Raw genomic sequence first — 27,116 nt, 5'->3', positions numbered from 1 at the left:
CTTCTGGGCATTGCAGGGCAGCTGCACGTATGAATCCACAGTGGTTGCAACAGCATGTACAGAACCTGCATACACTCAAGCCAGACCTATTTCAGCATGGAGAGAAGAGATGGGCATACACCTCCCCCCCAGCCATGAAGTTATAGGCAGCTACTAGCTGCTGGAAGAGAGACTGTTTTCTGTACGAATGTATCCCCTTGGCAAGCAGACCGTTCTTCAGTGGAATAGCACATTCAAGCGTATGTTTGGGGCACAAATTTATTTTAAAGCTCTCTTTTTGAAATGACACAATGTTGGGTGAGTAAAGAAGGGGATGTGAATTGGGGAAGAGCTCAGAGAGGGGGTGAACATGATCAAAATGTATTGTATAATTTTTTTATATTGGTCTCCATCTGTTGCAAAGAGAAGGTTCTTTGATGAGTAGCGAGGACTACAGTTATCTGTGGGTGTGAGGATAAATATTGAGAATGAAGAATTATGCTGGTATAGTAAAGTGGTGGTTGTAGATTCATCTCTAAGATCCAGGATTTTGCTTGCCCCAGGGAGCTGGCCTCAACTCTATACAAAGTACTGCAGGCTACTAAGGGATAATGAAACCAGGAGTTGGGGATCCTCTTCTCCGGGAAAGAATACATTAGTTGGTTATCAAATACTATGTAAACACAAACATACTAGTAACATACATAATGCAACACTATATGTACTGAGCACATTGAATTTTTAATATATATATATCAATAATTAAGAGGCTACAAATTTGAAAGAGAACATAGGGAGGAACATGGAAGGACTCGGAGGGAAGAAAGGAAAGGGAAGATATAATTGTGATTTAAAAGAATAAAAAGTTATTAAAACTGCGTGCATAAAACTCTCAAAAAACCAATGAAATTAATATATATCTGCATATTAACATATGTACATGAATGATGTATGCATGGATAAGTGAAAAGATGGGTTAATGGGTGAATATTTGGACAGGTAAGCAGATGACAGACGGCATTTCATTTTGTTAGTTTAGTAACTAGACACCAGTGTCCCACAGCTGGACAACTTCAGGTGGGGTGAGAAGCACTGACTTTTGCTGACGTTACTGGCACATCTTGTGGGGCTTGGCGGGGTTCCTCTGGCAGGATGCCCACTCCCTTCTGAGGAGCTGGCTGCTTGTCTAAGAGAAGGAAACAGACTCTTGTTCTGGTAAATGTCGGCACCGTTGGGAGAAACATCGCTGGTTGGCTATATGCTGGGAACAAACATACTTCTAGTGGGTCACTGCTTGGAAAATGAGACTTGGACAACCCTGAGCCCTGAGCCACCTAGCCTGGCTCCAGGGACACAGAACCTTTCTCATTTGGGCTGCTCAAAACACGAATCAGTTCAACATGCTCCATCTTTGAAGCTTAGGACTGACTGAAAGTTTCAGATATTCGATCTTTTAAATTGCCACCATCTTTCCAAAAGCTAGCCTGCCTGCCTGCGAGCGACTGGAGAGAAGATTCCAGGAGCAGCTGCTAAAGCTAAGGGCAGTCAAGCTCCTTGGAAAAACTTAGTTTTTTTTTAATTTTTTTTTTTTGCATGTGTGAATCTGCTCATTTCCAGTACTGTTGTGAAAAGGTCTCCGGAATTGTGTGGTCCAGGTTGAAATAAGCATCTGATGCTTACTAAGCAAACTGTTCTTGTAAATGACTTAACTGTCACGCCTCCCGGCTTCTGTATTTGTAAGATGGGTGTAAATACTCTCCCAACTCACACATCCCAGTTAGTGGAGGGCTTTTTCACACACTCTAGAGCCTTGGGCTTGATCTTCCCATCACACAACAGGGCCTGTTGTGGTATGCCCTTGATAATCCTAGCACTCAGAAGGTGGAGAAAGAAGAACCAGAAAGGCAAGGCCAGCCTAGGCTGCATGAGACCTTATCTCAAAATCACCATCATCATTACCATGACCGTTATCACCATCATCATCATCACCATCTTCACCATCATCATGATCATCGCCATCTTCATAATCATTAAACTCCAAAGCTAAGCAAAAGACGACAGGCAATAAAGATCCATCAGCTTTTAGAGTGCCTTACACTCGGCAATAACCGTGTCTATGAGTATCAGTGAGGGCCATAGTGTCTTTAGGAGACAGATGATGAATTTTTTTAATCCACTCTCAAGTAACACAAGAAGCATCAAGAAGTACATCCTGTTAGTTATATAAGTCCACAAGAAGGAGAACAAGGCCCTGTAATTATCTTCAGTTCCTGATGAGCTATGGATAAATGGGAGCGGGAAGCCACAGAACAGATAATGAAAATCCCCAAACATAGCTCTTAAACTGCCCCATCAAGTCTCCCAAGGCTCCTTTCTGAAGAAGGGGCACAGGAGTAATTATGGTCCAAGATGCATGAATAATAGAAAACTCTAGTGTGTGCTATGCTTCTAGCTTGCCCTCCACATTCCACTCACATTCTTATGCACTACCTGTTTGAAAGTATGGAAACTAGGTGAGTATCCAAAGTGCTGAAAGGGTACAAAGTAAGAAGGATCAGCAATCGGTTCAGACAAGAGAGTTGGCCTGCTGGGTTGAAGCCAACATACCTCAGCATACTGTTTTCCTATTCCACAGCCGTGGCAGGCATTACTAATTGATCATGCCACTCCATCTTCTATGCCTCCTTCCTGAAGACAGGCATTGCCAGTTACCCATAAAGTCACAGATAATCATTTTAGCGGCGGACAGTGGCCTTGATGATCTTTAGTGAAGGTCTGAAAGCAAGACAGGCCCTGGGAAGCCAGGAGCAGAAAGGGTGAGGAGGAAGTCTGTGACAGACTCAGAAAAGGAGCGAGATTATTTGTCATGACTGCTGAATGCTTGTGAGTGACAGGAATGTCCCAAAAGAACAAGACCAGGGAAATGGCTTCATAGTATGAACCAAACTGACATGAAGTTCAAGGTCACATGAGGTTCAGAAGCCTGGAAACAGTCAACTTCCTCAGACAGAAACAGACTTCGAAAACTGATAACATTTCAGATCTAATGAGAAATCCGTTTTATAATCTTTACAAATGCCCCAAATATTCCTAACAGACGCATGATCACAAGTGCACAGATAATGCTGAGACATGTCAAGAAAAACACAAAACAATTAATTAGTGTGACAGCTCCCCTGAAGGAAGGAATTCAAACATTGAGTGAAAAACAAAAGTGAAATAAAATGAAATCATGAGGTGCCTACATTACCATAAATTAGCGAACATGATCAAAGCGAAGCCATGGACTGTCTGTCTTCTTGCTCCCAGTGTGTGGGGTACCCACAATCTGTTGGTGCAGCTGGCATTCACGTGTTGAGAAAGTCCAGTTGGTCAATGGAAGAAAGGTGGGCAGAGTTCATGGGTTTCTCAAGCTGCCCACATCTCGAGCAAAGCTGCTTTGTGTGAAAGACATTGGCTCTAGCAGAGGAAAAGAAGCTACAGCCACAGGAGATGTCTGTGACTCTAACAAGGAGCACAGAATGGAGGAACAAGTGGATGGAGGTTTGGGATCTAGTCCTGGCCTGCATCTCTAGAGCATCAGTGCTCACTCTTGAACGTGACGACTCAGCTCCCACAGCGGCTCCATCACTTTTGGCCCTTAAGATGCTCCTGGATCCTGGATCCCTGATTCTGGGACTGTCCTTTGAGGTGATGGGTGCTGTTTCTCTCCCATTCCCGGTTCAGTTGAAACTATTTGCAACTTTATCCAAGCAACTACATCCAGGAGCCTGCTACTACTTCCTCTATCTCTGAAAATGCACTACTCAGTGACAGCAGCATTCCTTCATGCTTGACTTCAGGACTTGAGCAAAATTCCATACAGTGATGGGGCTGAGTTGAGAGTCTGCATATCTGGCTGGAGGCCACATATAGGAAGTCTTCCCAGAGGCTTTGGGCTTTTTTCTTGAGGCCTTCATCTGTATGGGTGGTGCCCATGCAGTTTAAAGAGCGTAACCGGTTTTACACAGATTTTAATGTTAACCATATCTCAAAAATGATTTCACAGTAATATCTAAGTATTGTTTGACCTCAGATCTGGGATCTGTGATTAAAAATAATTATTGGAAAAAATAAGCCACATATAATCTCCTTTTCTCTTTCTTTGATTCTCCTCCCTTTATTATTCTCTCTCTCTCTCTCTCTCTCTCTCTCTCTCTCTCTCTCTCTCTCTCTCTCTCTCTCTCTCTCTGAAGTTTTAGATTTTTGGACAAGGCCCCCCATTGCCCAGACCGGCCTCGAACTCACTATGTAGCTGAGAATGACCTTCAGCTCCTCCTCCTGCCTGCCCCTCCCAACATGGAGTGCCGACATTCTGAAACAGCAGTGCATGAGTTGACTGGCCCTAGGTTTTCTCTGGTTTCAGCACAGCCCTGTCTCCTCCCTGTTCTCTGCACTGGCACAACCTTTCCTCTGCCTGACATTCACTTCCAAATTAAAACAATACCTTGCATAAGAAACATATTTTCTCTGAATTCATTTAATAATGAAGCAGAGAGCCTTTCTTCCCACCTCAGGACCCCAGGTAGAGTTCTCAAGAGCAAATGGTGGGCAGTGCTGGTACTCAAGGAAGCAATCTGGTTGGCAATGCTAAGGCTGAAAAGGACGCTTGGTGAGTTTGTCTCCATTCATCTGTGCAGAGGAGAACACCGTCCCTTCCTTCCAGGTTTGACATAATCACTGAACATATTTAGCAGTGTAGTCAGATAGAACATGAGCAGCATGGGAAAGTGACTTCTACCCTTCAGCCCTGTATGTTGCTTATAGGGAAAATGTTTTCTAAAATGTGTGTTTTTGTTATAATAAAAACAGGTAATCACGTACATGGCAGGAATGTAAGCGGATGGAACCTTTTGTGGAAGGCAAATCTTAGCAAAACCTATGAAGCCAGATTGACCTAGCTACTACTGCCTCAACAAAAAATTATTCTACAAATACAGAAAAACAGAAGCATAAGTATATGCAATTTCTCAGGCAGCAGAGAACAAAAATGAATACAAGCCAAATCAGTTAATGCCCATCACTGAGGAACACAGCAAATACATATGTGGGACACTATGAATCTAGTAAGAATAGTTAGTTCTAACACCCAATATGGAAATATTACATAGATGAGTATGTGTATATTCATGTACACATGTACGGGAATGCACATGTGTGAATGGGTGTGTTTGTGCATGTGTCTGTGCGTGCACAGGTGTGTACTGTGCATGCCTGTATGCATGTGTGTTAGTGTTTGTGCATGTTAGCCCAGCAGATGAATGGCTGGGATTGAACGGGTTGGATGGGCCAGGCAAGCAGGTATTCATTTTATGAGAGGAACCAATTGCAGAGAATATAGCCATTTCTTTTATTCCTTACTCATAATTTCTTTCACAAAAGTTGCTACTTTGGGGATCTGATATGAAGTTCATGGTTTTAGAATTCTAGGAAAAACATTCTCAATTTCCTTTCAGCTTTAATTACAAAAATAATATAATTTCACAGTAGCCTCTTTCGATACATGCATGCAGAGAACAATTACAGAACTGTTCCAAAGCAGCACAATCCATACGAAGTAGCCACCTAGTTCAAGTCAGCGTGCTCTTTTGAGAATAAAGTTATTTAAAGCAAGAAACATCCTCTACCATTCACCATTTAACGCCAGGCAACTAATGACATTCGCGAACCTTAGTTGTGCCATCTTTACAGCAGTTTTGATAATACACACTGCATTACTATGGAATACTGAATTATATAAATGCTGCCATAATGCCTAATGCTGATGTTTAATTAGCATACACATATGCCACTTGCAAACAACCCCCCCCACACACACAGCAAAGGATTGTGTCAATTTCAGCTTTTCTTTCCCCATTTTCTCACAATTGCTCAATTACAGTCAGCATCTTCTAGATGCCTTGTTAACCCTGAGCAGGGACAACTAAACATGAAGAGCAACTTTTAAAACTCAAAGCCATGTGGAAATGGCAGTGTGTGCCATGATCTCATCCCTAGCATCCAATCAAATGGCCTCTTGTGAGGTAAGCTTTAAGAACAAGAAGGGTATGGGGTGTCTCACGATGGGGTTTGTAGTTTAGCTTTCCTTCTGTCATATGGAATGTCTGTGACATACATTAGCGGTGCTTTGTCTGATCTCTAGACACAGAGAAGCGGTGACTTTTTCCATAGCAAGTACACAACAGCTCACTGACCTCCTCAGAACATCGGGCTTGCATCCGTATGTATACCCAGAGCATCCTTTTCCTATGAAAAAGATGGAGGGCTGTGACTTGTAACTAGATTTGGTTCTTTTTCCTTTCTTTTTCTTTTGTGATAGAAACCCATGTAGCCCAGGCTGGTTTCAAATTCAATATGAAGGGGAGGATAACCTTGAACTTCTGATCCTCCTGCCCCTACCTCCTGAGTGTCGTGGTTATGGTCAGCACCATGCCAGGTTTTATGCTGTCGCTGATCAAACCAGGGCTTCGTTCATGCTGAGCAGATGCTCTACCGACTGAGCTATACCTCCAGCCTAACCTATTTCTTAATCTCATAAGAGTTGACACATAATTGTGTTCAGGGAAAGCCTTTTGGATGTTGAAATAAAACATCTAAAAGCAAAAATAATCTTGAGTGTTTTTCCACCAACAAAAATATCTGCATAAAATCTAGTTCATTAAGTCTCCTGGCAGAATATTTACACAACTCTGCTGTTTAAATATTAATAATAGAAGCAATAACAATGATGGCAATGACGGACCAATTGAAAGGTGAACCCACGGAGATGTCAAGACAATGCTTCTGCCTCTTTATTTCCATTCTGCCTATTTGAGAAGAGACGCTTTTGCTGGTGTTAGTGCCTAACTAGAGTCATTTACATCTATCTCCTTCAGTCCTGAATTGAGAGCAACAGTGTCTGATGATTGTCTGTTTTGAATCATATTCCTTGTACTTTTCCAACTACAGTGACTTTTACAAAAGGCACAGCATAAAATCGACACTCCTTCCATCCACTAAATGCCCTTCCTCACGACCACCAGCTTTTCCTGGAAGGTGGCACAGAGAAGAAAATGAGAATAAAAAGGTTACACTCATACTCTGGCTGTAGAGACTAAATCAGATCATGTTTATTGATTTATTTCAATCAATAGACATGGGAAAGTTCAGGAGAATTGACCCGTGCCTCCAGGTATGCATTTGATAGAGGTTTTTACTTTTGTTTTCTTACCCAAAGTTGAGTTACTGGAAAAAAGAAAACTGTTGTGTCACAGATAGAATATAGTGAATATGGAGAAAGGAGAAAATTCTATGTATCTATCTATGTGTCTATGTATCTATGTATCTATGTATCTATGTATCTATCTATCTATCTATCATCTATCTATCTATCTATGTGTCTATGTATCTATCTATCTATCTATGTATCTATCTATCTATCTATCTATCTATCTATCTATCTATGTATCTATCTATCTATGTATCTATCTATGTATCTATCTATCTATGTATCTATCTATCTATCTATCTATCTATCTATCTATCTATCTATCTATCTATCTATCTACCTATCTTTCGTTCTTCCTATTTTACTTTGTGCACTTTAAGCAGAGTAGTATGACTTTAAATAAAAAGTTTTGACAAGGTATTCAGTAGTCTACACATTGACAGGTGAACACATTTTAGAAGCATAAGCCCACACCAGTAGCCCCTAGGATGCATGAATCATTATACTTCTGAAAAGCCCGCCCAAGCATTCTGGCTCCACAACTTGAACCTTAAAGTGAGGTGAAATGTCATGATGATACAAGCACGACATGAAAGAAGCTGTGCACCATGAAGGCCAGTGATGAGGAAAGAAACATCTGGCACAAAAGATACTCTCCAAGAACACATTCCCAGTGACCCACATCTCCCACCTCCCAAAAGCCTGTCACTGATGTCATCGCTGGGGTAGCAATCAATCCTCCCTTCCCTCCTTTGACTGCATGAATTAGGTCACTGAAACCATTTCCACAGAGGCATTGTGTCAGCTAGAGTCTTCTGGGGGACTATGGTCTTCTCTGTACCCTCAATTTTTGTTGGCTTTTCTTGATAAATAAAAAAAAAATGTTAGCACATTTGAACACAATATGTCATCCCTTGACTTTGGAAGAAATTCACCTAACCTATTTTCTGTAGGAGCTGAGGCAACAATTTTCTGTGCTAAATTCCTTCTCACTAATGTGCAAAGTCACAAGACTCCTGTCTTTCTAATGCCATTGTCACAAGAGAGGGGCCACTGGCAATGATGCAAATGGGATCCAATGAACTGTGTTAGATGCCATAGCCAGCTACAACACCAAAACTTATGGGCACCATTTTCTTCTAATGTTAGGATCTGAGTGGAAAACAAATCTGTAAGAGGGTGCTGCCCTCCGAGGGTCATGAAAAGTTGGTGGCTACTGCTTTTTTTTTTTCCTTTTTGCCATCAAGGAGACCAAGAGCGGAATAAGGTAAGGGACATGGTGTGGCAGACAATTCACATTTTCTTCTTGTCATCATCTTTTTCTGTCTTTTGATAGCAATGCTTCTCTCCGCATTGACATCATGTTTTCCCTCCATTGGGGTTGTCACGGCTCTGCTGACTCGAGACGTGTACATGCTAGAAGCTTTCCCAGCCTCTGTATTAGCTTCTCCTCTGCTTCCAGCTCCAAGTATCCCTTTAGGACTGCGAGTTTCCACTCCATATACTCTCTTCTTTATTTAATTTGTAAAGATTTATTTTATTTTAAATTGTGTGTGTGTGTGTGTGTGTGTGTGAGAGAGAGAGAGAGAGAGAGAGAGAGAGAGAGAGAGAGAGAGAGAGAGATCCCCGAGGAGGGGATCGGATTCTAGAGAACTGATCTTGGGTCCACAGCAAGAACAGTACTTATTCAGAACTACTGAGCCTTATCTCCAGCCCTCTTATCAGTCCAATATATTTTAACATCAACTAATTTAATTATGATTTATCCTTATACATACGTGTGTAAGCATGTTTTGTGGAGGAAGGAGGCTGCGAGCACATGGATTTCAGAGAGCAGCTTGCAGGAGTCTCTTCTTCCACAACGTGGGTTCTGAGAACTGAACCGAGGTAGCCGGGCTTGGTGACAAGTGTTTTACGTACTGTGCCATCTCACTGACTGAAACAAGTGGAAGCTGTCTAAGAGACTGTGTTGTCGTGTGAAACATGAGCTATTGAGAACATGGCCTGGAGCCTATGACTGATCACATATTAAGAATCTCCTAACGAATAGAGCTAGAACTGAGAATAGGTTGTAATGGTTTGAACTGTAATGTAATGAGTCCCTCGAAGGCTCAGGTGTGGAATGCCTGGCCCTGAGCTGCACTGCTGTTGAGAGGAGAAGCATGGTGAAGGCATCTTCCTCATCAATGGATTAATCCTAAAGGGCTGAAAGGAAGTGGGGCCTAGTGGGGACAATGGGTTACAGGAGAAGCCTTTAAGGCAACCTCCCATCCCTCAGGGACCTTCCTTACTGTGTGGTTTCTTTCCTAGTTGCCATGGGTGAGTGGCCTCTTACACCATATGCCCTTGCCACCAACATAGTCTGTTGTACCTGAGGCTCACAGTAATGAGGCTAGTCTCCGTTGACAGAAACCTGTGAAAGAACGAGCCAAAATAAAAATTTCTCTGTTTAAGAAGTGATTTTTCTCAAGCACAAGTGACAACCAAAAGCTGAACAACACGGGGACTCAAAGGATGGAGAATGACATAAGACGTTGGCCACCCTGCTTGGGTTAGCTCTAGAGGAACATGAACTCTGTCAAAGATATCGCCATACACTGGCACCGGCTTTCTGTTACTGGAGATGAAAAGATTCCAAGTCCAAGGAAAAAGGAGAGAAACATGATCTAGCTCAGATTCCACAGACAATTCCACCAAATTCACCTTCTGGGATGACAAGATGCCTCAGAGGGTAAACGTGCTTGACACCAAGTCTGGTGACCTAAGTTTGGCTTCCAAGAACCATGAGTTGGGAACAAAGAGCTAGTTCCAGCTATTTGTCTGTCTATTGACTCCATGTGTTTATGTGCGTGTGTGCGCACACACACGCATACACACAAGCACTCATGCACACAAAGAAAACAAACCCCATGGTTTTTAAAATTTGCTTTCCCAAATAGATCTGATTTGAACCAATATAGTATCCATATCAGCAAAAATCTGCTTTTTCTTTGCACAGCTTCCCAGATGACATGGTCACCCAGGGCATAACAATAGGGTTCCTGAAATTGAAATAGGCTTTATAGTCTCTGTCATTTGAGGGAGGACACCTCTGTGCTAGCATAAAAATAATTCTGGAAGGAAGTGTATCCACTCTGTGAGAGTGTCTGCCAAGATTTGGCCTGATGTGATTTGAAGCGGCTAAGACAATCAGCTTGAAAATTGAGGTTTCTAATGGGAACACCTACTCATCCCTAATAATAGGGGAACTACCATCATAATTACAATGTGGTGCGGGCAGGTACATCATTAACTAACTTTTCCCAGCTACTGCAATTAGTGAGCATCAATAGATCGAGTAAATTATTAATAACCCACACATGCTTCAATGCACACTGCTAGGTCTGTTTGCTTCTTTTCATGTAAGGAGCGGAAAGTTCACAGCTGATACCCAAACAATCTCTGATTGATTTCTGCCACAACACCACCTGGACTTTAAAATGCTACTTTTTGGGTGCAACAATAGTCATTAAGAGGGAAGGAGTGGAAAGAGGAGGAACTACCCTGGAAGCGAGAGTGTAATCCACTAGAGCGACCTCTTAAGAGTTGGTCAACAACTGCCGTTCCCTACTTCCTTTCTGGTGCAATCTCTTATGGGATTGTTGCCAACACTGCGTGATGATCGCAGTGGGAGGTGATGTGGCTGTCACTTACACAGCATGATGAGAATGGATAGTTCTTCAATAGAGCCTAGAAACCCATAAGGTCTATGGGAGTCAAGTCAGGGGACATTAATACAATGAGAACCTTCCCATAGGTATTACGTGTTATGAAGAAGAGAAAGGGAATGGAAAGGAGGAAGAGACAGGATAGGAGAGGAGAGATGGGAGTAGATAAAAAAGAAGAGAGACATAAGGGAAGGAGAAGAGGGAATGGAGGGGAGGGGAAAGAAAGAAAGGGAATGAAAAGAAAAGGGAGGAAAGGTTGTCCATACAAAATATTAGGGGACAAGTCAGTAAAATGTCTTCTGTCTTTTGCTCTTAAACTGCTGAAAAACAGGAGGTAAAGAAATGCATTCTTTGTTCTTAGGGATGCATCATAGGAGTTGTTGATGTGAAGAAAGTCCAGTGTTAGAGGAGACATAGTAGAAAGAGGATCGGGACCAAGCAATTCAGCCCAGGAATGGAGGTTCTAGACAGGTTCCCTCAAGAATTATACTGTCTGCTGGGTTTTCTAAGTGTCACAAGTAGGCTTTGGGGAAGATGAGGCAGAACAGGGGTAAGAGAAACTCCATGTACAGAAGTCTTGCTGTGAGAAAACCATGAACACCTTCTGAATGACTACTATCCTATCATTGGCAGCCCAGAAACGGCTAGAAGGGGCTGGCTAAGGGGTCACATGGTCCCTGCCAGAGGTGAAGGTGAAACACACCAGACTTCACCTGAGAAGTAGATCAGGATGGCTGTGCATGCACAATGGAATGGAGAGACACACAGGAGAGAAGGAATCATGGGAGTGCGTCCAGATCCATTCAAAGATGAGGTGCTCCCCACACAGTACTCTGACATGGAAACAGGACAGTGAATCTATGGACACATTTGTGAGGTCACTGGAAAATAGAACCAGAAGCGCCATGCCTTGCGCTACATTTGGAGGGGTGTGATTCTATTGTTGACTCCTTAGCAGGTAGATACTCACAGTAGCTACTTGATGGGGAGACATATACCCGGAAAGCCAAAAAGCTATGGTCTGTGTAAAACACAGGAAGCTGGCACTGGGCATGGTAATACAAGTCTAATTCTAAAACTTGGGAAGCTGAGGCAGAAGGATTGCTGGGATCCGTTGTTAGATCCAGTCTTAAACAAAACAAAAATAAATACAAAATAAAGTGGATATTTGGGGGTCCAGTACGAGAGTGAAATTGAAGCGCTCACTCCTTTCTTGCATCTCTGCAAACTGAGCTTGCAGGGCTTGGAGAGTTTCCTGAGTAAAGCACCTGCTTTGCAAGCTTGAAGACCTGAGTTCAGATGGGAATAATCCATGTAATGTTGGGCACATTCGTGCATGCACATGTAATACCACTGAAAGCCAGAGAAAGGCAGATCCCTAGGACTTTGCAGGTCTGGTCTGCCATGTTCAGCAAAAGACCCTTACACAAATAAGCCACAGGGTAAGGACCAAAAGCTGCCACCTGCAAGTGTGCTGCTTGCTATGGTACAGGTGCGTATATGCACTCAGACACACACACACACACACACACACACACACACACGGAGAAAAGAATGCCTGTATTTTCAAATACTGTCTCCATTGTAAGGAAGGGATTCTTTCAGAGGAAAAGAGAAAATGTAGGGCTGGACCAGAAGCTACTTTCTCTGAAAACAATTCATGAACCAAGAAAAGTAGCATGCAATACGGCTCCATGTCTGCCTATGTCCCTTCCTCCTTCAAAGGAACCCAGCAGGTTGAACTCATTTCAAGCACATGCGGAGTTGCCCACTGTCTACCTGTGAGCAGAAGGAGGAATGGAATAGGAGACCCTGGGTCACTCTGCTACAGCTCTCTCAGAGCCCGTCTGTGGCAAGAGCCCGAGGCTGCTGAATTCAGGATCAGTCTCAGGCAAGCTCTGCCTCCCAGGCCTCTCCGGGTTTCTGCTCAAACGATTGCCTCATTTTGAGATCATTCAAGCATGTTAAAACTGTAGACAGCAGAACTGCACATCTATTCAATGACCACTTAAACTATACAACTGGAATTTATCACAAGTACAAGGGAAAGGGTGAGTCGTTAGGAAATCAAACTTGGAAAATCGCGTCTCCATCCAGCGAGCATGCTTTGTGCTCAGGGACCTGGGCACTGCAGCCTTTAGACATTTAATATGTGCAGTTTTCTCTCTGGATCGAAGAGAGATCTGAGGTAAAAATGTGCACAGAAAAGGAAGAGCCCAAGATAAGGAAATCAAAAGCATAGGATTATGCAAAAATTAGCTCTCTAGCAGCCTGGGTATTGCCAACATGTGGCTTCGAGGAGTGCTTGTACTAGCTGTTAAAAGGAAAACACTGGGGTGGGGAGCTCTTGGTTGGTAAAGTACTTGCCATGCAGACACAAGAACATGAGTTTGAATACCCAAGAACCCACATAAATAGCTGGCATGGTGGTGCCAGCACTTTCTCTAGGGCTATGGCAGCAGAGACAGGCTCCCTGGAGCTCACTGGCTGGCAATTCTAGCCTAATTGTCAAATGCACGCCCATGAGAGACCCTGATTCTGGAAACAAAGTAGAAGGATCTAGAGGAAGGCTGACCTCTGGCCCCTTCACATATGTGCACACACATGAACACACACACATACACATGTGCACACACATGAACACACACATGAACACACATACACATGTGCGCACACATAAACACACACATACACATGTGCACACACATGAACACACACACATACACATGTGCACACACATGAACACACACACACACATACAGAACTTCTACAGACAACAGGTACAGTCCCTTTCAATGTCACCCATCTATTTAAGGTTCTGTTTTCATAGCTATTCCTCTGACAGACACTTAGTTCTCTTAGGGTCTGGATCCTGGGAGCTAAAGATGAAAGAGGGCATGTTGTTTAGGGTTTTTGTTTGTTTGGCTAGTTTGTTTTTCTCTAAGCTGCTTGTGCTTGTTTCTTAAGAAATGGCTGTGGTTACTTCCTCTGGCTATCGAACAGAATCCTTTGTTTTAATCTCTGATTTTATGGGGGCAAAGTTCCCACCCTCATCTGCCTCCCAGATGACTGCACAGTATTCAGCTGCAAATGGTTTCCTGAAAGCTTTTCCCCACGGCCAAGCCTTCACCCTTGCCTTATCCCAATAACCACTCCCGTGGAGCACCGGTGCCATGCCACCCTTGCTTTGTTTCAACGCGGAGCTTAAAAAGTCCCCCAAAGAAATGGCGAAAGCTAACTCCATGGCCTATGCAGCACCCCTCTCCCTAGCGCCAGGAAGGACTCTGTATGCAAGATCGCTAGCCAGCTTGCTCTGCTGGCGGTGAAAGAACCTATGGGCTGACAGGGGCTAAGGGCTTTACCTCTGCCTTGGCCCAGGGACTGGCTTCTCTGCAAGCTCAATGCAAAGGTGAGACGCTACAGCCCCCAGGCGCTATCCCTTTCTGTGCGAGAGAAACATTGCAGTCCGTGACGTTGGCAATTCCTACACAAGTACTCGGGCTCAGTCTCAATGTCCAGGCAAATGGAGATGCAGTTTGAACTAGGACAGGCCCTCATCTTCTTAGGTGCATTCTACTCTGCACCCCTGCTCGTGAGCTGCAAGGCCGAGACAGGCAGAGCTCCTTTTAAAATCCATCTCGGGTCCTTTGGAACTGTTCAGACACTAGCAGAGCCAGGACTTTTAATCATGGAGCTCTTAGGCCTGTCAGGTGTCTGCAGATGACAGGATAGATGGTAGAAGAGGAAAATAAAAAAAGGGACTGCCAAGTAGCTGCAGAGATGAATCCCTGGCCACTGCTCTTGCACATCGTGTTGGCCATGGACTTCAGAGATGGAGCTTTGGAAGATCAGTGTGTCTATGAGAGGGTCACAGGCAGGAGCCGTGGAGCAGAGTGAGGAGGGGAGGGAGAGAGAGGGGGCCACGGAGATGGAAGGGAGGGAGTGAGGGTCAAGGCAGAGCAATTGGGAAAAGAGCAGGAAGGGAAACAGGGAGAGAAGAAGAAAGAAAAGAGGGAGGAGTGGGGTATGAAAGGAGAGCGCGAAGGCCAGAGCTGTTGAGGACTGGTTTAAACATGGCCCTGATGCAATCTTGCCAGGACTTATTTCACTGAAATGTCAAGCTTAAACTTCCATTTATTTTTAAATTTCAAGATCCTCCTGCGTGGGCATGGCTCATCATACAGTTGGTAGAGCGTTGGCCTTACATGCAGGAAGTCCTAGGTTCGATCCACAATACACATAGCCTGGCACAATAGTGTACACATCCATAGTCCCAGCACTTCAGAGGTAGAGTCAGTAAGACCAGAAATTTAAGGTTCTCTTTGGTAACACAGTGAGTTCAAGATGAACCTGGGCTATACAAGACCCTGTCATAAATGAGCAAACAAACAAACAAAAAACCTTCATTACCACCTAAGAGGCAAACAAGAGCCTCTAAGAAGAGTGCAGATCCTGATTATTCTCAACATCATAATCCACAGAGCATAGTGCTACATATAGGTCTTGATTTGAATTCCTCTTACAGTCATATAAATATGCATGGGGATGAGGAACCTGGAGGGGACCTCTGGTTAAAACCACCAGGCGTATAGGCACAGACATTGGACTGGGGAGGGCTGTCTGTAAAGTTACAGCTGCTAGTCTCAGGATTTACCAGAAGGCACAAGTTAAAAGAAAAGATGCTGGCAGACCCATTGCAGAATTCGTATCTCTTGCCCTTGCTGGGATAACAAGTTGGAAGGGGATGACTTTCATGCAGGCAAAGGCAGAGAGACATTGCACTATGGGGCCCCCAGGGAGACACAAGCCTAACGCTGCTTAAAGGCAACCTTCAGCGATCACCTTCCTGGGCCATAAAGACTCCTTTATTCCAAGGCTTGAATTGCTATTGATTTAAGGCTGTTTCATAGAAATGCAGGAAAACCTGTTATGCTCTCAGACATAAGTGGGAGGAGTCTAAACAGAGACAGTGGAGGGAGCTCCGTGTCCAGTGACGCTATTGATAGAAGGCTCCAAGGACAGGACAGGCTCTCCAGTGTCCAGTCACTAGGTCTATTATGCTGGGAGCATTCCATGTGGCGGCAGCACTGGGCATGCGTAAGGACAAGAGTGTCAACTTTGTAAATGGTTCTGCTAGGGCTAAAGCTGTTTCTCTTCCTCCTTTGGTGGAGGGTCTCTGCCTTCCTTAAGTGTTCAAAGGCTTTTGGGATGTTTTCCTTCCCCAGTAAGGAAACCTTCAAAATGAGAAAAGGACTCCACCCCTGTTTTTGCTAAAACGATTATTTTCCCAAAGGTGAGAGATCCATGGATTATTATCGGGACAGGCAAAATCTGCCAAGATTGTCTTCCCCCAGGGGACTCAAGATCTCAACCTAAGCTCTGCCCTTATAGCCACTGAATGGTGCTCAGGCCTCTGAAGGCAGTGTGGCACTTTAGAAAAAGTAGGGATCTGCCTTCCGGAAAACCTTCCCCAAAATCTTTCTAATTTGCATAAATATATATTATTCTGTGAAATCTCACAGTGTGAGTATGGTGTATCAGATGTTGGATACTTGTGTCTATGTAAGTGTGTGTGAGTGTATTTGTGTATATGCATGCATGGGTGCGTGTATAGAATGTGTATCTAGGTGTGTTTGAGTATCTATAGCAGCCCTCCCAGATTTATGAAGTGCTGATCCACAGTATTGCTCTGTAAATAATGGTAAATAATGAAAATAAACAAATAATCCCATGAAGGAGCATCCCATGCAGGAAAGGTCTTCTGAGAAGTTGTTCTGAGTGTGCAGAGGGATGAACCCCAGTCTCTAGATGCTTGCTCCCCTCCAAGGACAAAGGAAAGATTAAAAGGCTGGAGAGAAGCGACCCCATAAATACAAGGTGTTGTTATTTTTATTTTTATTGGCGCTTCTGCTGCCTTCAGGGGAGGGGTAGGATATGGGAATATGGCTAATTTTCTGCTTGACTCCAGACACATTCTAAATTACTCAGCCACATTTTATTTTAAATTGACTAATAAAGAAACCCTGCGCCCCACACCACCTCATATTTCCTTGGGTCATTTAATGTTCCCACCTTTTCTAGTAACTCAGTTCTGACAGTGAGGTTGGGGGGTGTGTACACCCAGGAAAACTGCTTGGTGCATCAACCTTCATCATGTCTGTCTTTCTATCTATCTATCTATCTATCTATCTATCTATCTATCTATCTATCTATCTATCTTATATCTATCATCTATTTATCATTTGTCTATGCCTATCATCTATCTATAGTCTACCTGTCTATCTATCTATCATCTATTTTTTTATCTGTACCTCTCACACAGTCTTCTCACCTTATACTTCTTTATTTGTCTTTCCTATCATCTCTCCTTTTTTGTGCATACATTTTTCTGTATGTGTGCGTATGGATGCTCATGTATGAACATGCATGTGAAAAAGCTGATTAGTTGATGTCAGTATCTTCCTTTTATACTGTTTTTGCATTTGTAGTTGTATGGGGTTTCATTTGTATGTGTGTTTAGGTGTATGGGGTACATTTGCTGGCATATGTGCACATGTACACCTCTGCGCATGTATGTGTATAGGTGGATGTTGGGTGTCTTTTTCAGTTCTTCATTTGATTTATTGAAGCAAGGTTTCTTAATGAACCTGAAACTGGCCAATTTCAGCCAGTCCAATTAACCTGCTTGCTCCAAGAATTTCTTATCTTTCCCCCGTGTAAGCTGAGAGACCAGGTAGTGGCCATACCTGTCCAGCTGTTGTATGAGTTTTGGGGAGCCAAACTCTTGTTCTCATACCTGAATAACAGGTGTTTTATCCTTTGAACCATCTCTGCAGTTGCCTTCATTTTGTGTGTTGAGACAGTTTCTCACTGACTCTAGAGTTCATTGGTGGAGCACAAGGGATCCACTCTCCTTTGCCTCGCCATAGCTAGGGTTACAGTTATTCATTGCTGTACCTGGAATTTCAGGGGGCTTTCGAAGCCTGAACTTAGATCCTCAGCCTGGCACAGCAAGGACTTGACTGACTGGGAATCTACCCAACGTTCCAGTTATCTCTCACTGTACCCATTTCTCTCGCCCTCTTTTGCTCTCCGTTTGTCCAATTGTGAATGCAAAGCCAACAACCAGGGTCATTCTGAATCATACTCTTTGCCTTTATGCTTTCTTAAGTGTGTATGGGGGGGGGTAAAAATGGAAAAAAAAGTGTGTGGCTTTTTCTTTTCCCTACATAAAAATAAATGGAAAACATTTTGCAAATGTCAAATGCCATATAAAAGGGAAAAATATGAAGGACATTGGGCACATAAACAATGATACTAACGACAAATTTTACCTCTCTGAAATTACTTGCAACCACCCAGTTCCAATTTGGAAGTTTTATCTCAAGGGTCAGTAAGCAACTCTATCACAGAAAGAGTATATTCTCAAAGAAAAATGTATTTCTCAGAAGTGTCCAAAGATGAGGTTGAGAAAAGCAGAAGAAAAATAAAGAAAAAGAGCACTCGGCTTGGGCATTTACTTTTAATCACTCATTCATTCAACAGTATTTTAAGCAAGCCTGTAGATTCCTGATGCAGTAAGACTTTGTGCGCACCATGTACAGAAAAATGGAGGTGGCCCTGCCTGAATGCAGCAGGCTTCGGAAAGGAGGCAGATAATTGAGGAATGTTTATGCAAACAAGATAATGGCTCATTATGGCATATTCAAACAGAGTGCTTTGATGAGCTGTCCAGAATGTATGAAGATAAGGGGCAGTCCCCTTGGAAAATAATACTGTAGAGATCAAAAGCAAAAGGAGGACCAGGCACATAGAGAACAGTGTTAGAGAGAGCAAGCGTGACTACTCAGACACACAACACAATTTTGGAATATTCCAAAAACCACCAGGCAGCTAGAGTGGTTTCTATTCGGAGTTGAGAGCAACACAACACAAAATGAGGCCAATAAGGTGAGGAACCTAAAGTCTGGATTCTGCCTTGTGGGCCTGCCTGTTTCTTCTGTTTTAATGTTTATTTTATTTTTATTATGTGTTCATGTGTGTCTATGTGAATGGATGTCATATATGCATGCTTGTCGAGGTCGGAAGAGGGTTTTAGATCCTCTGAAACTGAAGGTGATAGTGACCTGCCCAGCATGGGTTGTGGGGAAAACTGGTAAACGAACCTGCCTCCATCTTTTTTTGAAAGTCATTTTATAGTAAGGACAAAATAGGTTCATTTCTGTTTGTGGTTAAATCTATTTCTCAAGGATTGGGGAATGCCCTACCTTATCTACAAATGTCTCTGTACTGCCTAGTCCAGGAAATGGCATCCATGTCTTTGGTTCAAAGGTTATTATGGCCACCTTGTTGTTATGATTACCTTGATATGACCACCTTGTAATGACTACCTTTTTCTGATTACTTTGCAACCATATCTTTGTTTCAGGAGGTTGTTATGAGCAACCTGTTATCTTTATGTTCTGCTTCTGTAACCCTGCCTATTGCTTACCAGATCCCCTACTCCTGAACTATAAAAACCCTTATCTTGCCCAAATTCAATGCTGATTCCTTGAACTCCACTTTTAGGGATAGCCACTTCATCATGTACACGAATAAAAAATGTTCAGTGGTGGCGCACGCCTTTAATCCTAGCACTCAGGAGGCAGAGGCAGGCGGATCTCTGTGAGTTCGAGGCCAGCCTGGTAAACAAGAGCTAGTTCCAGGAGAGGCTCCAAAGCTACAGAGAAACCCTGTCTCCAAAAACCAAAAACCAAAAAAAAAAAGTTTGCTTTAATTAATTTGGCCATGATGATTTTGGGTTGGTGGTCTTTCCCTTCACATTTGTGGGACTAACAAAAATAGCTTGGGTCTTTTGGCAGAGCAGCAATATCTTTTAACCCCTGAGCCATCACAACAGGGTCTTTCTATAACACTGGAGCTTCTGATGGCAAAACTGGATGGGGTTGTGGTAGTTTCGGCAGGAGCAGCCTGCCTCTGCGGCCAAGCAGTTATACGTCACCTATTGTCACATGGTTTTCCAGCCCATTAAACGTGCCGGTCAGAGCACAGTGCTCTCTCCTGCCTCTCTTGCCTCTTGCTCCTCTCTTACCCCTATTGTTCCTCTTTTACCCTTCTTTCCTCTCTTGCCTCTTGCTCCTCTTATGCCTCTTGATTCTCTCTTGCCTCTCTTCTTCCTCTTGTCTGTCTTTCTGTCTGTCTGTCTGTTTCTCTCATGTCCTAACTCAGACATGGCCTTTCACTCTTTCATTCTCACCCTTCCACCAATAAACCCCTTGCATTAATTCTGTTGTGCGTGGAACTACGGCATGTTTGCTTAGGGGCATACCTTGACAGAGTCCACCAAAAAGTACCCACTTGCCTTTCTTTTTTATTTATCATTCAGGGTGGCATTATTGCAGCTAGCATCATGGAAGTATATCCAGGTTCGTGTGTGTTGGAGGGCTTGGTTTCAGGATGGCAGTGTTGAGGTATATCAACCATCTAGCAGTGAGGCCTTATGGGATGTCTCTGGCTGAGTGGAATCACACACTCAGCAAAGACTGGGAAACTCCTTGTGGGACTCAGGTTAGTTCTTGTGACAGTATTGTTATAAAATCAGGAGCCCAACCTCACCCAAGCTCCTTTATATCCCAGTTCAGGATGGGAGGCTTGATGCCTTTCAAAGGTTGCCCTATCTAATGTGTGAGAAATATGTGTCGAGACATTGATGGATGCTAAGTATGTAGCCAGGAAGCTAAAAGAGTTATCACATGAAAAATAGCAGTGCCTCTGATCGGGTTGATGATGAGAGAGACAGAGATAGAGACAGAGAGAGACAGAGAGACAGAGACAGAGATAGAAACAGAGATGCAGAGACAAAGAGAAAGAGACTGAACCATACAGAGACACAGAGAGACAGAGACTGCCTGGGCTAACTCATGGATTAGATTACAAAGTGGAGGAAAGAAGGATCCAGAGACAATAAAAGTTCAGAAGCACACTTGTATATCTTGTCCTTGTAAAGACCAATCACATGGAAAGCCAAGGTCAGATTATTTTACCTCATTCTATGGAAAAATGATGTTGACCTGTCTATCACTATTCCTTTACCAGGTCTGAACTGTTACAAATCTCCCATCTTCCCAAAAGAAAAAAAATAAGTGATGTTTGACCCTGGTCCTAAATAAGACATTAATCACCTCCTCTAAGGTCCAGAAAACTCCATGGAAGAGGAGCCAGAAACAATGTATGAGCTGGGAGGTGCAACGGCATGCCACCAAATGACATCTGGACATGAACTGGCCGTTGTCACTGTAAAATCAGTGCCCCTGAGGTTGCCACACATGACCAGAACCAGCAGGAGCCATCAACACTCTATCACAAATGGGGAGTACATGAGCTCTATCCTTCCCTGACATACTGACTCTTGGCACTTAGTCAGGGCTGGGGGAGATGCAGTATAGGACCTCCTACCCATAAGAATGCAGGAGAGCCTAACTAAACACACAAGAAAAGAAGGACATGGAAGTCGAAGAGGACTCCTTGGACAGAGAGAAGGCATTGACAGGTGTGGGGAAGTATGAAAGAGGGTAATGGGCTGAGAGCAATCGGAATTCATCACCTGTGGACAAGAAACTGTCAAGGCAAAACTAAAGAAGCAAGAAGCTCCCGCTAACAAAGCCCAAGTCCTGTGCCTTATGGTTCCACAAATGCTTGCACGTGCACCTTAATAACATCTCCCACCATTTTCATTAAATTATTGTGTGACAAGGTACACTCCCTCTCCCAAGCAACATTCTGTGGTTCATCAGGGAAGAGCCCGAGTCAATCTTTGTCATCTCTGTATTCACAGAACCAGACTCTGTGTCTGGCATTTTGTGGGCTCCATGAAACCAATAAACATCAGAGCAGATGACCTGAATTAACTCCCTGTGTCTCCCAGATATGAAGGACAGGAAGTAATCTGAGCCCAGCACAAACACCCACCCATCATTTCCTGGTCTTCTCTCAGGATCCTCCTACTCCCTCCCCAGCAGACTGTAAGTCTAGACACACCATTCAGAGACATCCGCAGCCTCCTTGAGTGAGATGACTCATAGCTGGCTCACGAAACGCCCGGAGTTCCCAGGGTCTGCTAGGGTGGCTTCCTGGCAAAGCTCTGGAGGGAGGAGGCTCCAGCCTGACTTCCAGCTGAGCTCCATCCTGACGCCCTCCTTTACTCTCTGACTCCTACCTTGGGCTCTGAGTCTTGGAAGCCATGCATGAAATGGCAATTTCCTATGGAATCATTTCACAAAAGAACTTCACAGGACTCTGTTCATGGAAAATTCATAGTAGATGGGGGTGGGGTGGGCTTGAAGCCAGCTGTGAGAATGCAAATAAAATGAAATAAAATAATACATACTAAGCACTGGGCAGCATCATGTCGCATTCCCTATAGTAATTTCTGAGTCATCTCCTGATCCTCCCACTCCCAATTCAATAATTCTTGTACAAGTTCTCACTACGAATTTGTGCTTTATACCTTTTTAGATAGGAGACACTGATTCAGACACTGCCAGAAAATTGACACAGGAGCGGGAACAAGTTCATTCATTCGTTCACGAAAGATTAGCATGGTGCCTTCAAATAATTCATGTATTCATTCCCAGTTTTTAGCCTCTTTCAACAAAATAATTAGTTTACAAAGGAGCAGTGTTCCTTATGACATTTCCACACACGCTAAGTTTTGGTTGACCAACACCTTCCCACTCTTCTCCATCCATCCTTCCCCAGCATCCCTACCAAAACCCTCCCACCTCTAGTATTTCCCCTTTCTACTTTCGTGTCTCAAGTCTTTCATTAACTTCCCTATTACTCTTTTAAAGTCTCTATCCCAAAACTTCTAGGATCCTTTCTAGTTTCCTACATGTGTTCACTTTCACAGGAGTGTACTAGCACCTTCTAGAACCACCTATTCATGAAGGTAGACAATACAGCAACACACACACACACACATGGTTAAAGGACATATAAACACACACACACACACACACACACACACACACACGGTAAAGGACATATAGAAATGAAGATGCCAGTAGTATAGAGTCGTGGTGAGGGAAGGTCACTATGAAAGTGGAAGGGTCAGAAAAAGTGACAAAGAGAAGGTTCATTGAGAAGGAGTGACCTTTAAAACAGGTGGGAAATGTGTGAAGGAATCTATACTCAGAGAATTAGAGGAAAGGAGTGAAGGAGAGAAGGGAGGAAAGAAAAAAGTGGAAACAGAGGGCAGGAATGGAGAAAGAAGAAAGAGATCATGTTTCCTTAGACTACACAAGAGAGTCCATTTAATACTAAGAGGATCAAAGTTTGCAAATTTAGTCAGCAGCAGAAACCTTGTGGTGGTGTGAGTCTAAGGTCCCAGTGGCAGCTCAGTGTGGAAGGGGCTGAGATGCGCCTCAGTGGGAAACTGCTTGCCGAGCATGCATAAAATGCTGGACGCACCAGCAATGCAAAACAAATAACGAAACTGAACTAAGTATTTGTCTCAGAAAAGCAGCATGCAAAACCTAAGCCCAGTCTCTGATACTATACACATTCTCCTCCCTTTGTCCCTCAAGAGGTTCCTGACCAGGAAATAGAAGTACCCATAAGCACATTTGAATTAAACTTGCTTAGAAATGATATAGAAACCGAGTTTCTGGATTCTTACTCTTTTGCCTTTTTAATCCTTAGAAGAGTTGGAGACTGGGCATTCTTGCCTGTGTGTTGCCAATAAGAGAATGGCCCAGAAAATGACATAACCTGTATACATGAGAGAGTGGCAAAGCCAGGCTTTCCACAAGACTAAAAGCCCTGGCTTTGAGCACTGTCTTATTGTCGGAGATTTCTTGGTGCAGCCTTTTATATTTTTTACCATTTTCTTCTTCTCTCTCAGCCACCCAGTTACTTTTCTTCACTTCAGAATTTCACATCTATGCTTGTTTCACCTAGTCTGGTCCTCACACCCAAGTTTAACATCTAAATTATCGGATTACCCTTCTAGTGCCTGCAGCATTCCCATTTCCTCCACTGCAATGCTTCAGACCTCTGATGCTTCCTTCTTTCTAAAAATCTCCTTAAAAAAAATCAAGACCATGATAGACATTCTTTTGTGCAACCCTGGAAAGTGTGATGGTTAGCTTTGTCAACTCAATATGACATAGAATTACCTGTGAAGACAGGCCCAGTGAGAGGCCTCTGGGAATCTCCATGAGGGATTGTCTTTAGTTAATGTGGGAAAAGCCAGCCCAGGGGTGACACCACTCCCTAGGCGGGGGCTAATGACCTGTGTAATAGCGGAGAAGTTACACTGAACAACATAACAAACACATGAGCAAAAAGTAGTTATTCTCTCTTCTTTTTGCTATGTAAAGTGACTAGAAGTTGGACCGCCTGAACTTTCTCAGAATGCTTGACACTAGACTGGAAGTGTAAGCCGAAATCAACCTATCTTTCTCCTAAATTGCTTTTAGGCATGGTGCTTTATCATAGCCACACACATAAAATTTGCACATTACTGAACCTCTCTCCTCCTTTACTTCCTTGTTGCCAACCAGGAAATCAGAAGCTACCTCACTAGGATGTCTTGAGAGAAGCACTGGGTATTACATACACATCCAGTTAAACCTTCAGCTCTGCCTCAACAGGCAGTGGGTGTTTCACAGACATTAGCTGGAAGATGAACTCAGCAGCATTGCTGGTTATTTAAGAGGATCCAGTCGAGGTCTTTGCAGTGGATTTTTCTACTCTGCTGTATGCATGTTCCCAACAGCCTGTCCCTTGGGTCATGATATCAGCAGCCTTCTAGACAATCAACTGTCCCGATTCTGAGATTCTCATGTGTTTCTGGTGATGGTGAGAGTGGATTTTTGAAAGTCTCTGGTGACTTCTGTACACCAAATAAGGCAACACGGGTGAGTAATGATTGAAGTGGTACAGCTAACTACATATGTTCCCCCTCTCTCTCCATCATCCTTTAGCTATTCAATCCTGGGGACATTATCAAACCTCTCTGAGGCTGAGTTTCTCATTGGTAAGAGGAAAACAACTCCCCTATCTGGTGATGTAAAGAGGATAGTGTTCAATTGGCCCACAGAACACAGAAGTTTTAATTCTTCCAAAGAACTGTGAGTGAGCAGTGACCAGTTCCCACAGACAGAAGAAGGAAAGAGAAAGGATCCTACCACAGCCTTCCAGCCACTTCTCCCCCTGCCCTGGCCTAAAGAGGACTTTTGGGTGTGCAATACATATCTGCTATTGAGTTCATTCCTGGGTCCAGGAGGAGCACTGACTATCAGCAAGTAGTACATCCAGCGCTGTCCTCTTGTCTAGCGACACCGAATGCAGCCTCCTATTAAGGGAAACTCTATGGGCATCGTATTCAATATGGTGGTGATCAGGCACAAGGGACCACACAGCACATTCATTGCAGCCTGGTTGAATCTACATGATGAATTTCATTTAAATTAAAACTATTTTCAATTTGTGTAGCCACTGTGACTACCAGCAGCCATGTTGACAGTACTAAAAGAAGTCAGGTGAGGGTACGTTTGACTGTAATATCAGTACAGGGGGAAAGAAACTAGGGTTTCTTGGCCAAACAGTCCAGTTTAAAAAATTATGAGCTTCGGCTTCAATAAGAGACCCTGTCTCAAAGTAATCAAGTGAGAGAGATGGAGGAAGACACAGAACATCTGGCTCTGGGGACTCAGGAGAGGATACAGACAGTGCGCTCATGTGTAAACATCACACACCTGTATAACACCATACATTATCTATAGTGTATGTGTACCACACACATACAAACCACCACCACCACCACTACCTAAACCACACACGCATTACACACACAAAGTTCTTCTGCCTGCCTTTGTCATTGAGCTCCTACCCCGAGGCCCCAGCCAGCGGGCAAATAATCTAAAGAGACATTCCTGCCCTTCCTGCAGCTGTCTGATCTTTTTTTCCCTTGCAAAATTAGTGTGTTTAACAGGCAAGCAGGAGCTTGCAGCTTGCAGCTCACATCCGAAGGAAAGACACAAAAGGCTTCCTCGCCATCTGCCACAGTTGAGAAAGAGCTCTGCCAGACCCCAAAGGAGAGAGATCTCACCCCCAAACTCCTGGTTCTTCTTTCTTTAAAAAATGGGGAGACTTAAAGTCCATTATCATGTAGCCACATTTTTCTTCTCCAATTTCTGTTCCCTAATTTCTTTGGACTACAATGAAAGAGAGAGGGCAGTGGGATGCTGTGCACAAGAGTCCTGTACCAGACCAGCTTCAGCATCTCCTGTTGCTGACATCCTCATCTGGAAGGTGTTTTGTGTTTCACAAAGCTTGGCCACACATCCTGCTTAGAGAACACTGCATAGCTACCTTTGGGCATCACTGAGCAGTGTCACACTGTTTAGGAAGTTCATCTCATCAAAACCACAACAGCAACACAAACCTTTGGCTGGAGTAGTAGTGCAGTTGAGAAAGAGCTTGCAGCATAAGATGAGGGCCTGAGTTCAATCCCCGAATGTCAAACGAAAATGCCAAGGCATGGTGGTGCAGGCTTGTAATCACAGCAGTTCACAGGAGGAGAAACGTGGATCCCTGTGGCTTGCTGGACAGCCAGCCTAGCCCAGTAGATGAGTTCCAGGACTCAATAAGAGACAGGGAGAAGGTTAGCAGTTAAAGATACTTGCTGCAGAGCCTGATGTCCTGGCTTAAACCTCCTGAGATCTACCTCATAGGCTTGTGCACACATAAACAAAGGATAGATAGATTAATAAATAAATGCAACCTTAAGCTTTAGGGGAGATGCTCAGTGACTAGGGGAATCTGTCACCAAGTCTGATGACCTGAGACGAATGCCCCAAACTCATGATAGAGAGAACGGACTCCCTTAGGCTGTCCTCCGATCTCACTCAGCAGCCTAGCACGTGTCCCCTCCACCCATACACAAATGCACACAGTATAGGTAAATACAACAGCAGCAGCAACAACAACAGTAAATCACAATGGTGAGTACAGGAAGAGGATTAGCTCCTGAGAGTGCTCTGCCCTCCACATTCCTTCACACATCTGTGCACTCACACAGCATGGACACATGGGGAAGCACATACTCCCCCTCTCTCTTTTGGAGAAGGGCATCTCCAGTGGTAATGCAGACGAAGCAGTGTGTCTCCCACAAGCATAAC

The 27,116-nt window shown here is 43.7% G+C and overlaps 1 protein-coding gene across 24 annotated transcripts in view; it reads right to left on the bottom strand.

Moving 5' to 3' along the window:
• Positions 1 to 27,116, bottom strand: part of Rbfox1 (RNA binding fox-1 homolog 1) — a 1,543,972-nt gene that overhangs the window by 489,283 nt on the left and 1,027,573 nt on the right. The window lies entirely within an intron of this gene.

The sequence above is a fragment of the Microtus pennsylvanicus genome, chromosome 11, assembly GCF_037038515.1.
Source record: "Microtus pennsylvanicus isolate mMicPen1 chromosome 11, mMicPen1.hap1, whole genome shotgun sequence".
Lineage (NCBI taxonomy): Eukaryota > Metazoa > Chordata > Mammalia > Rodentia > Cricetidae > Microtus > Microtus pennsylvanicus.
This window is presented reverse-complemented; position numbering and strand designations above follow the sequence as displayed.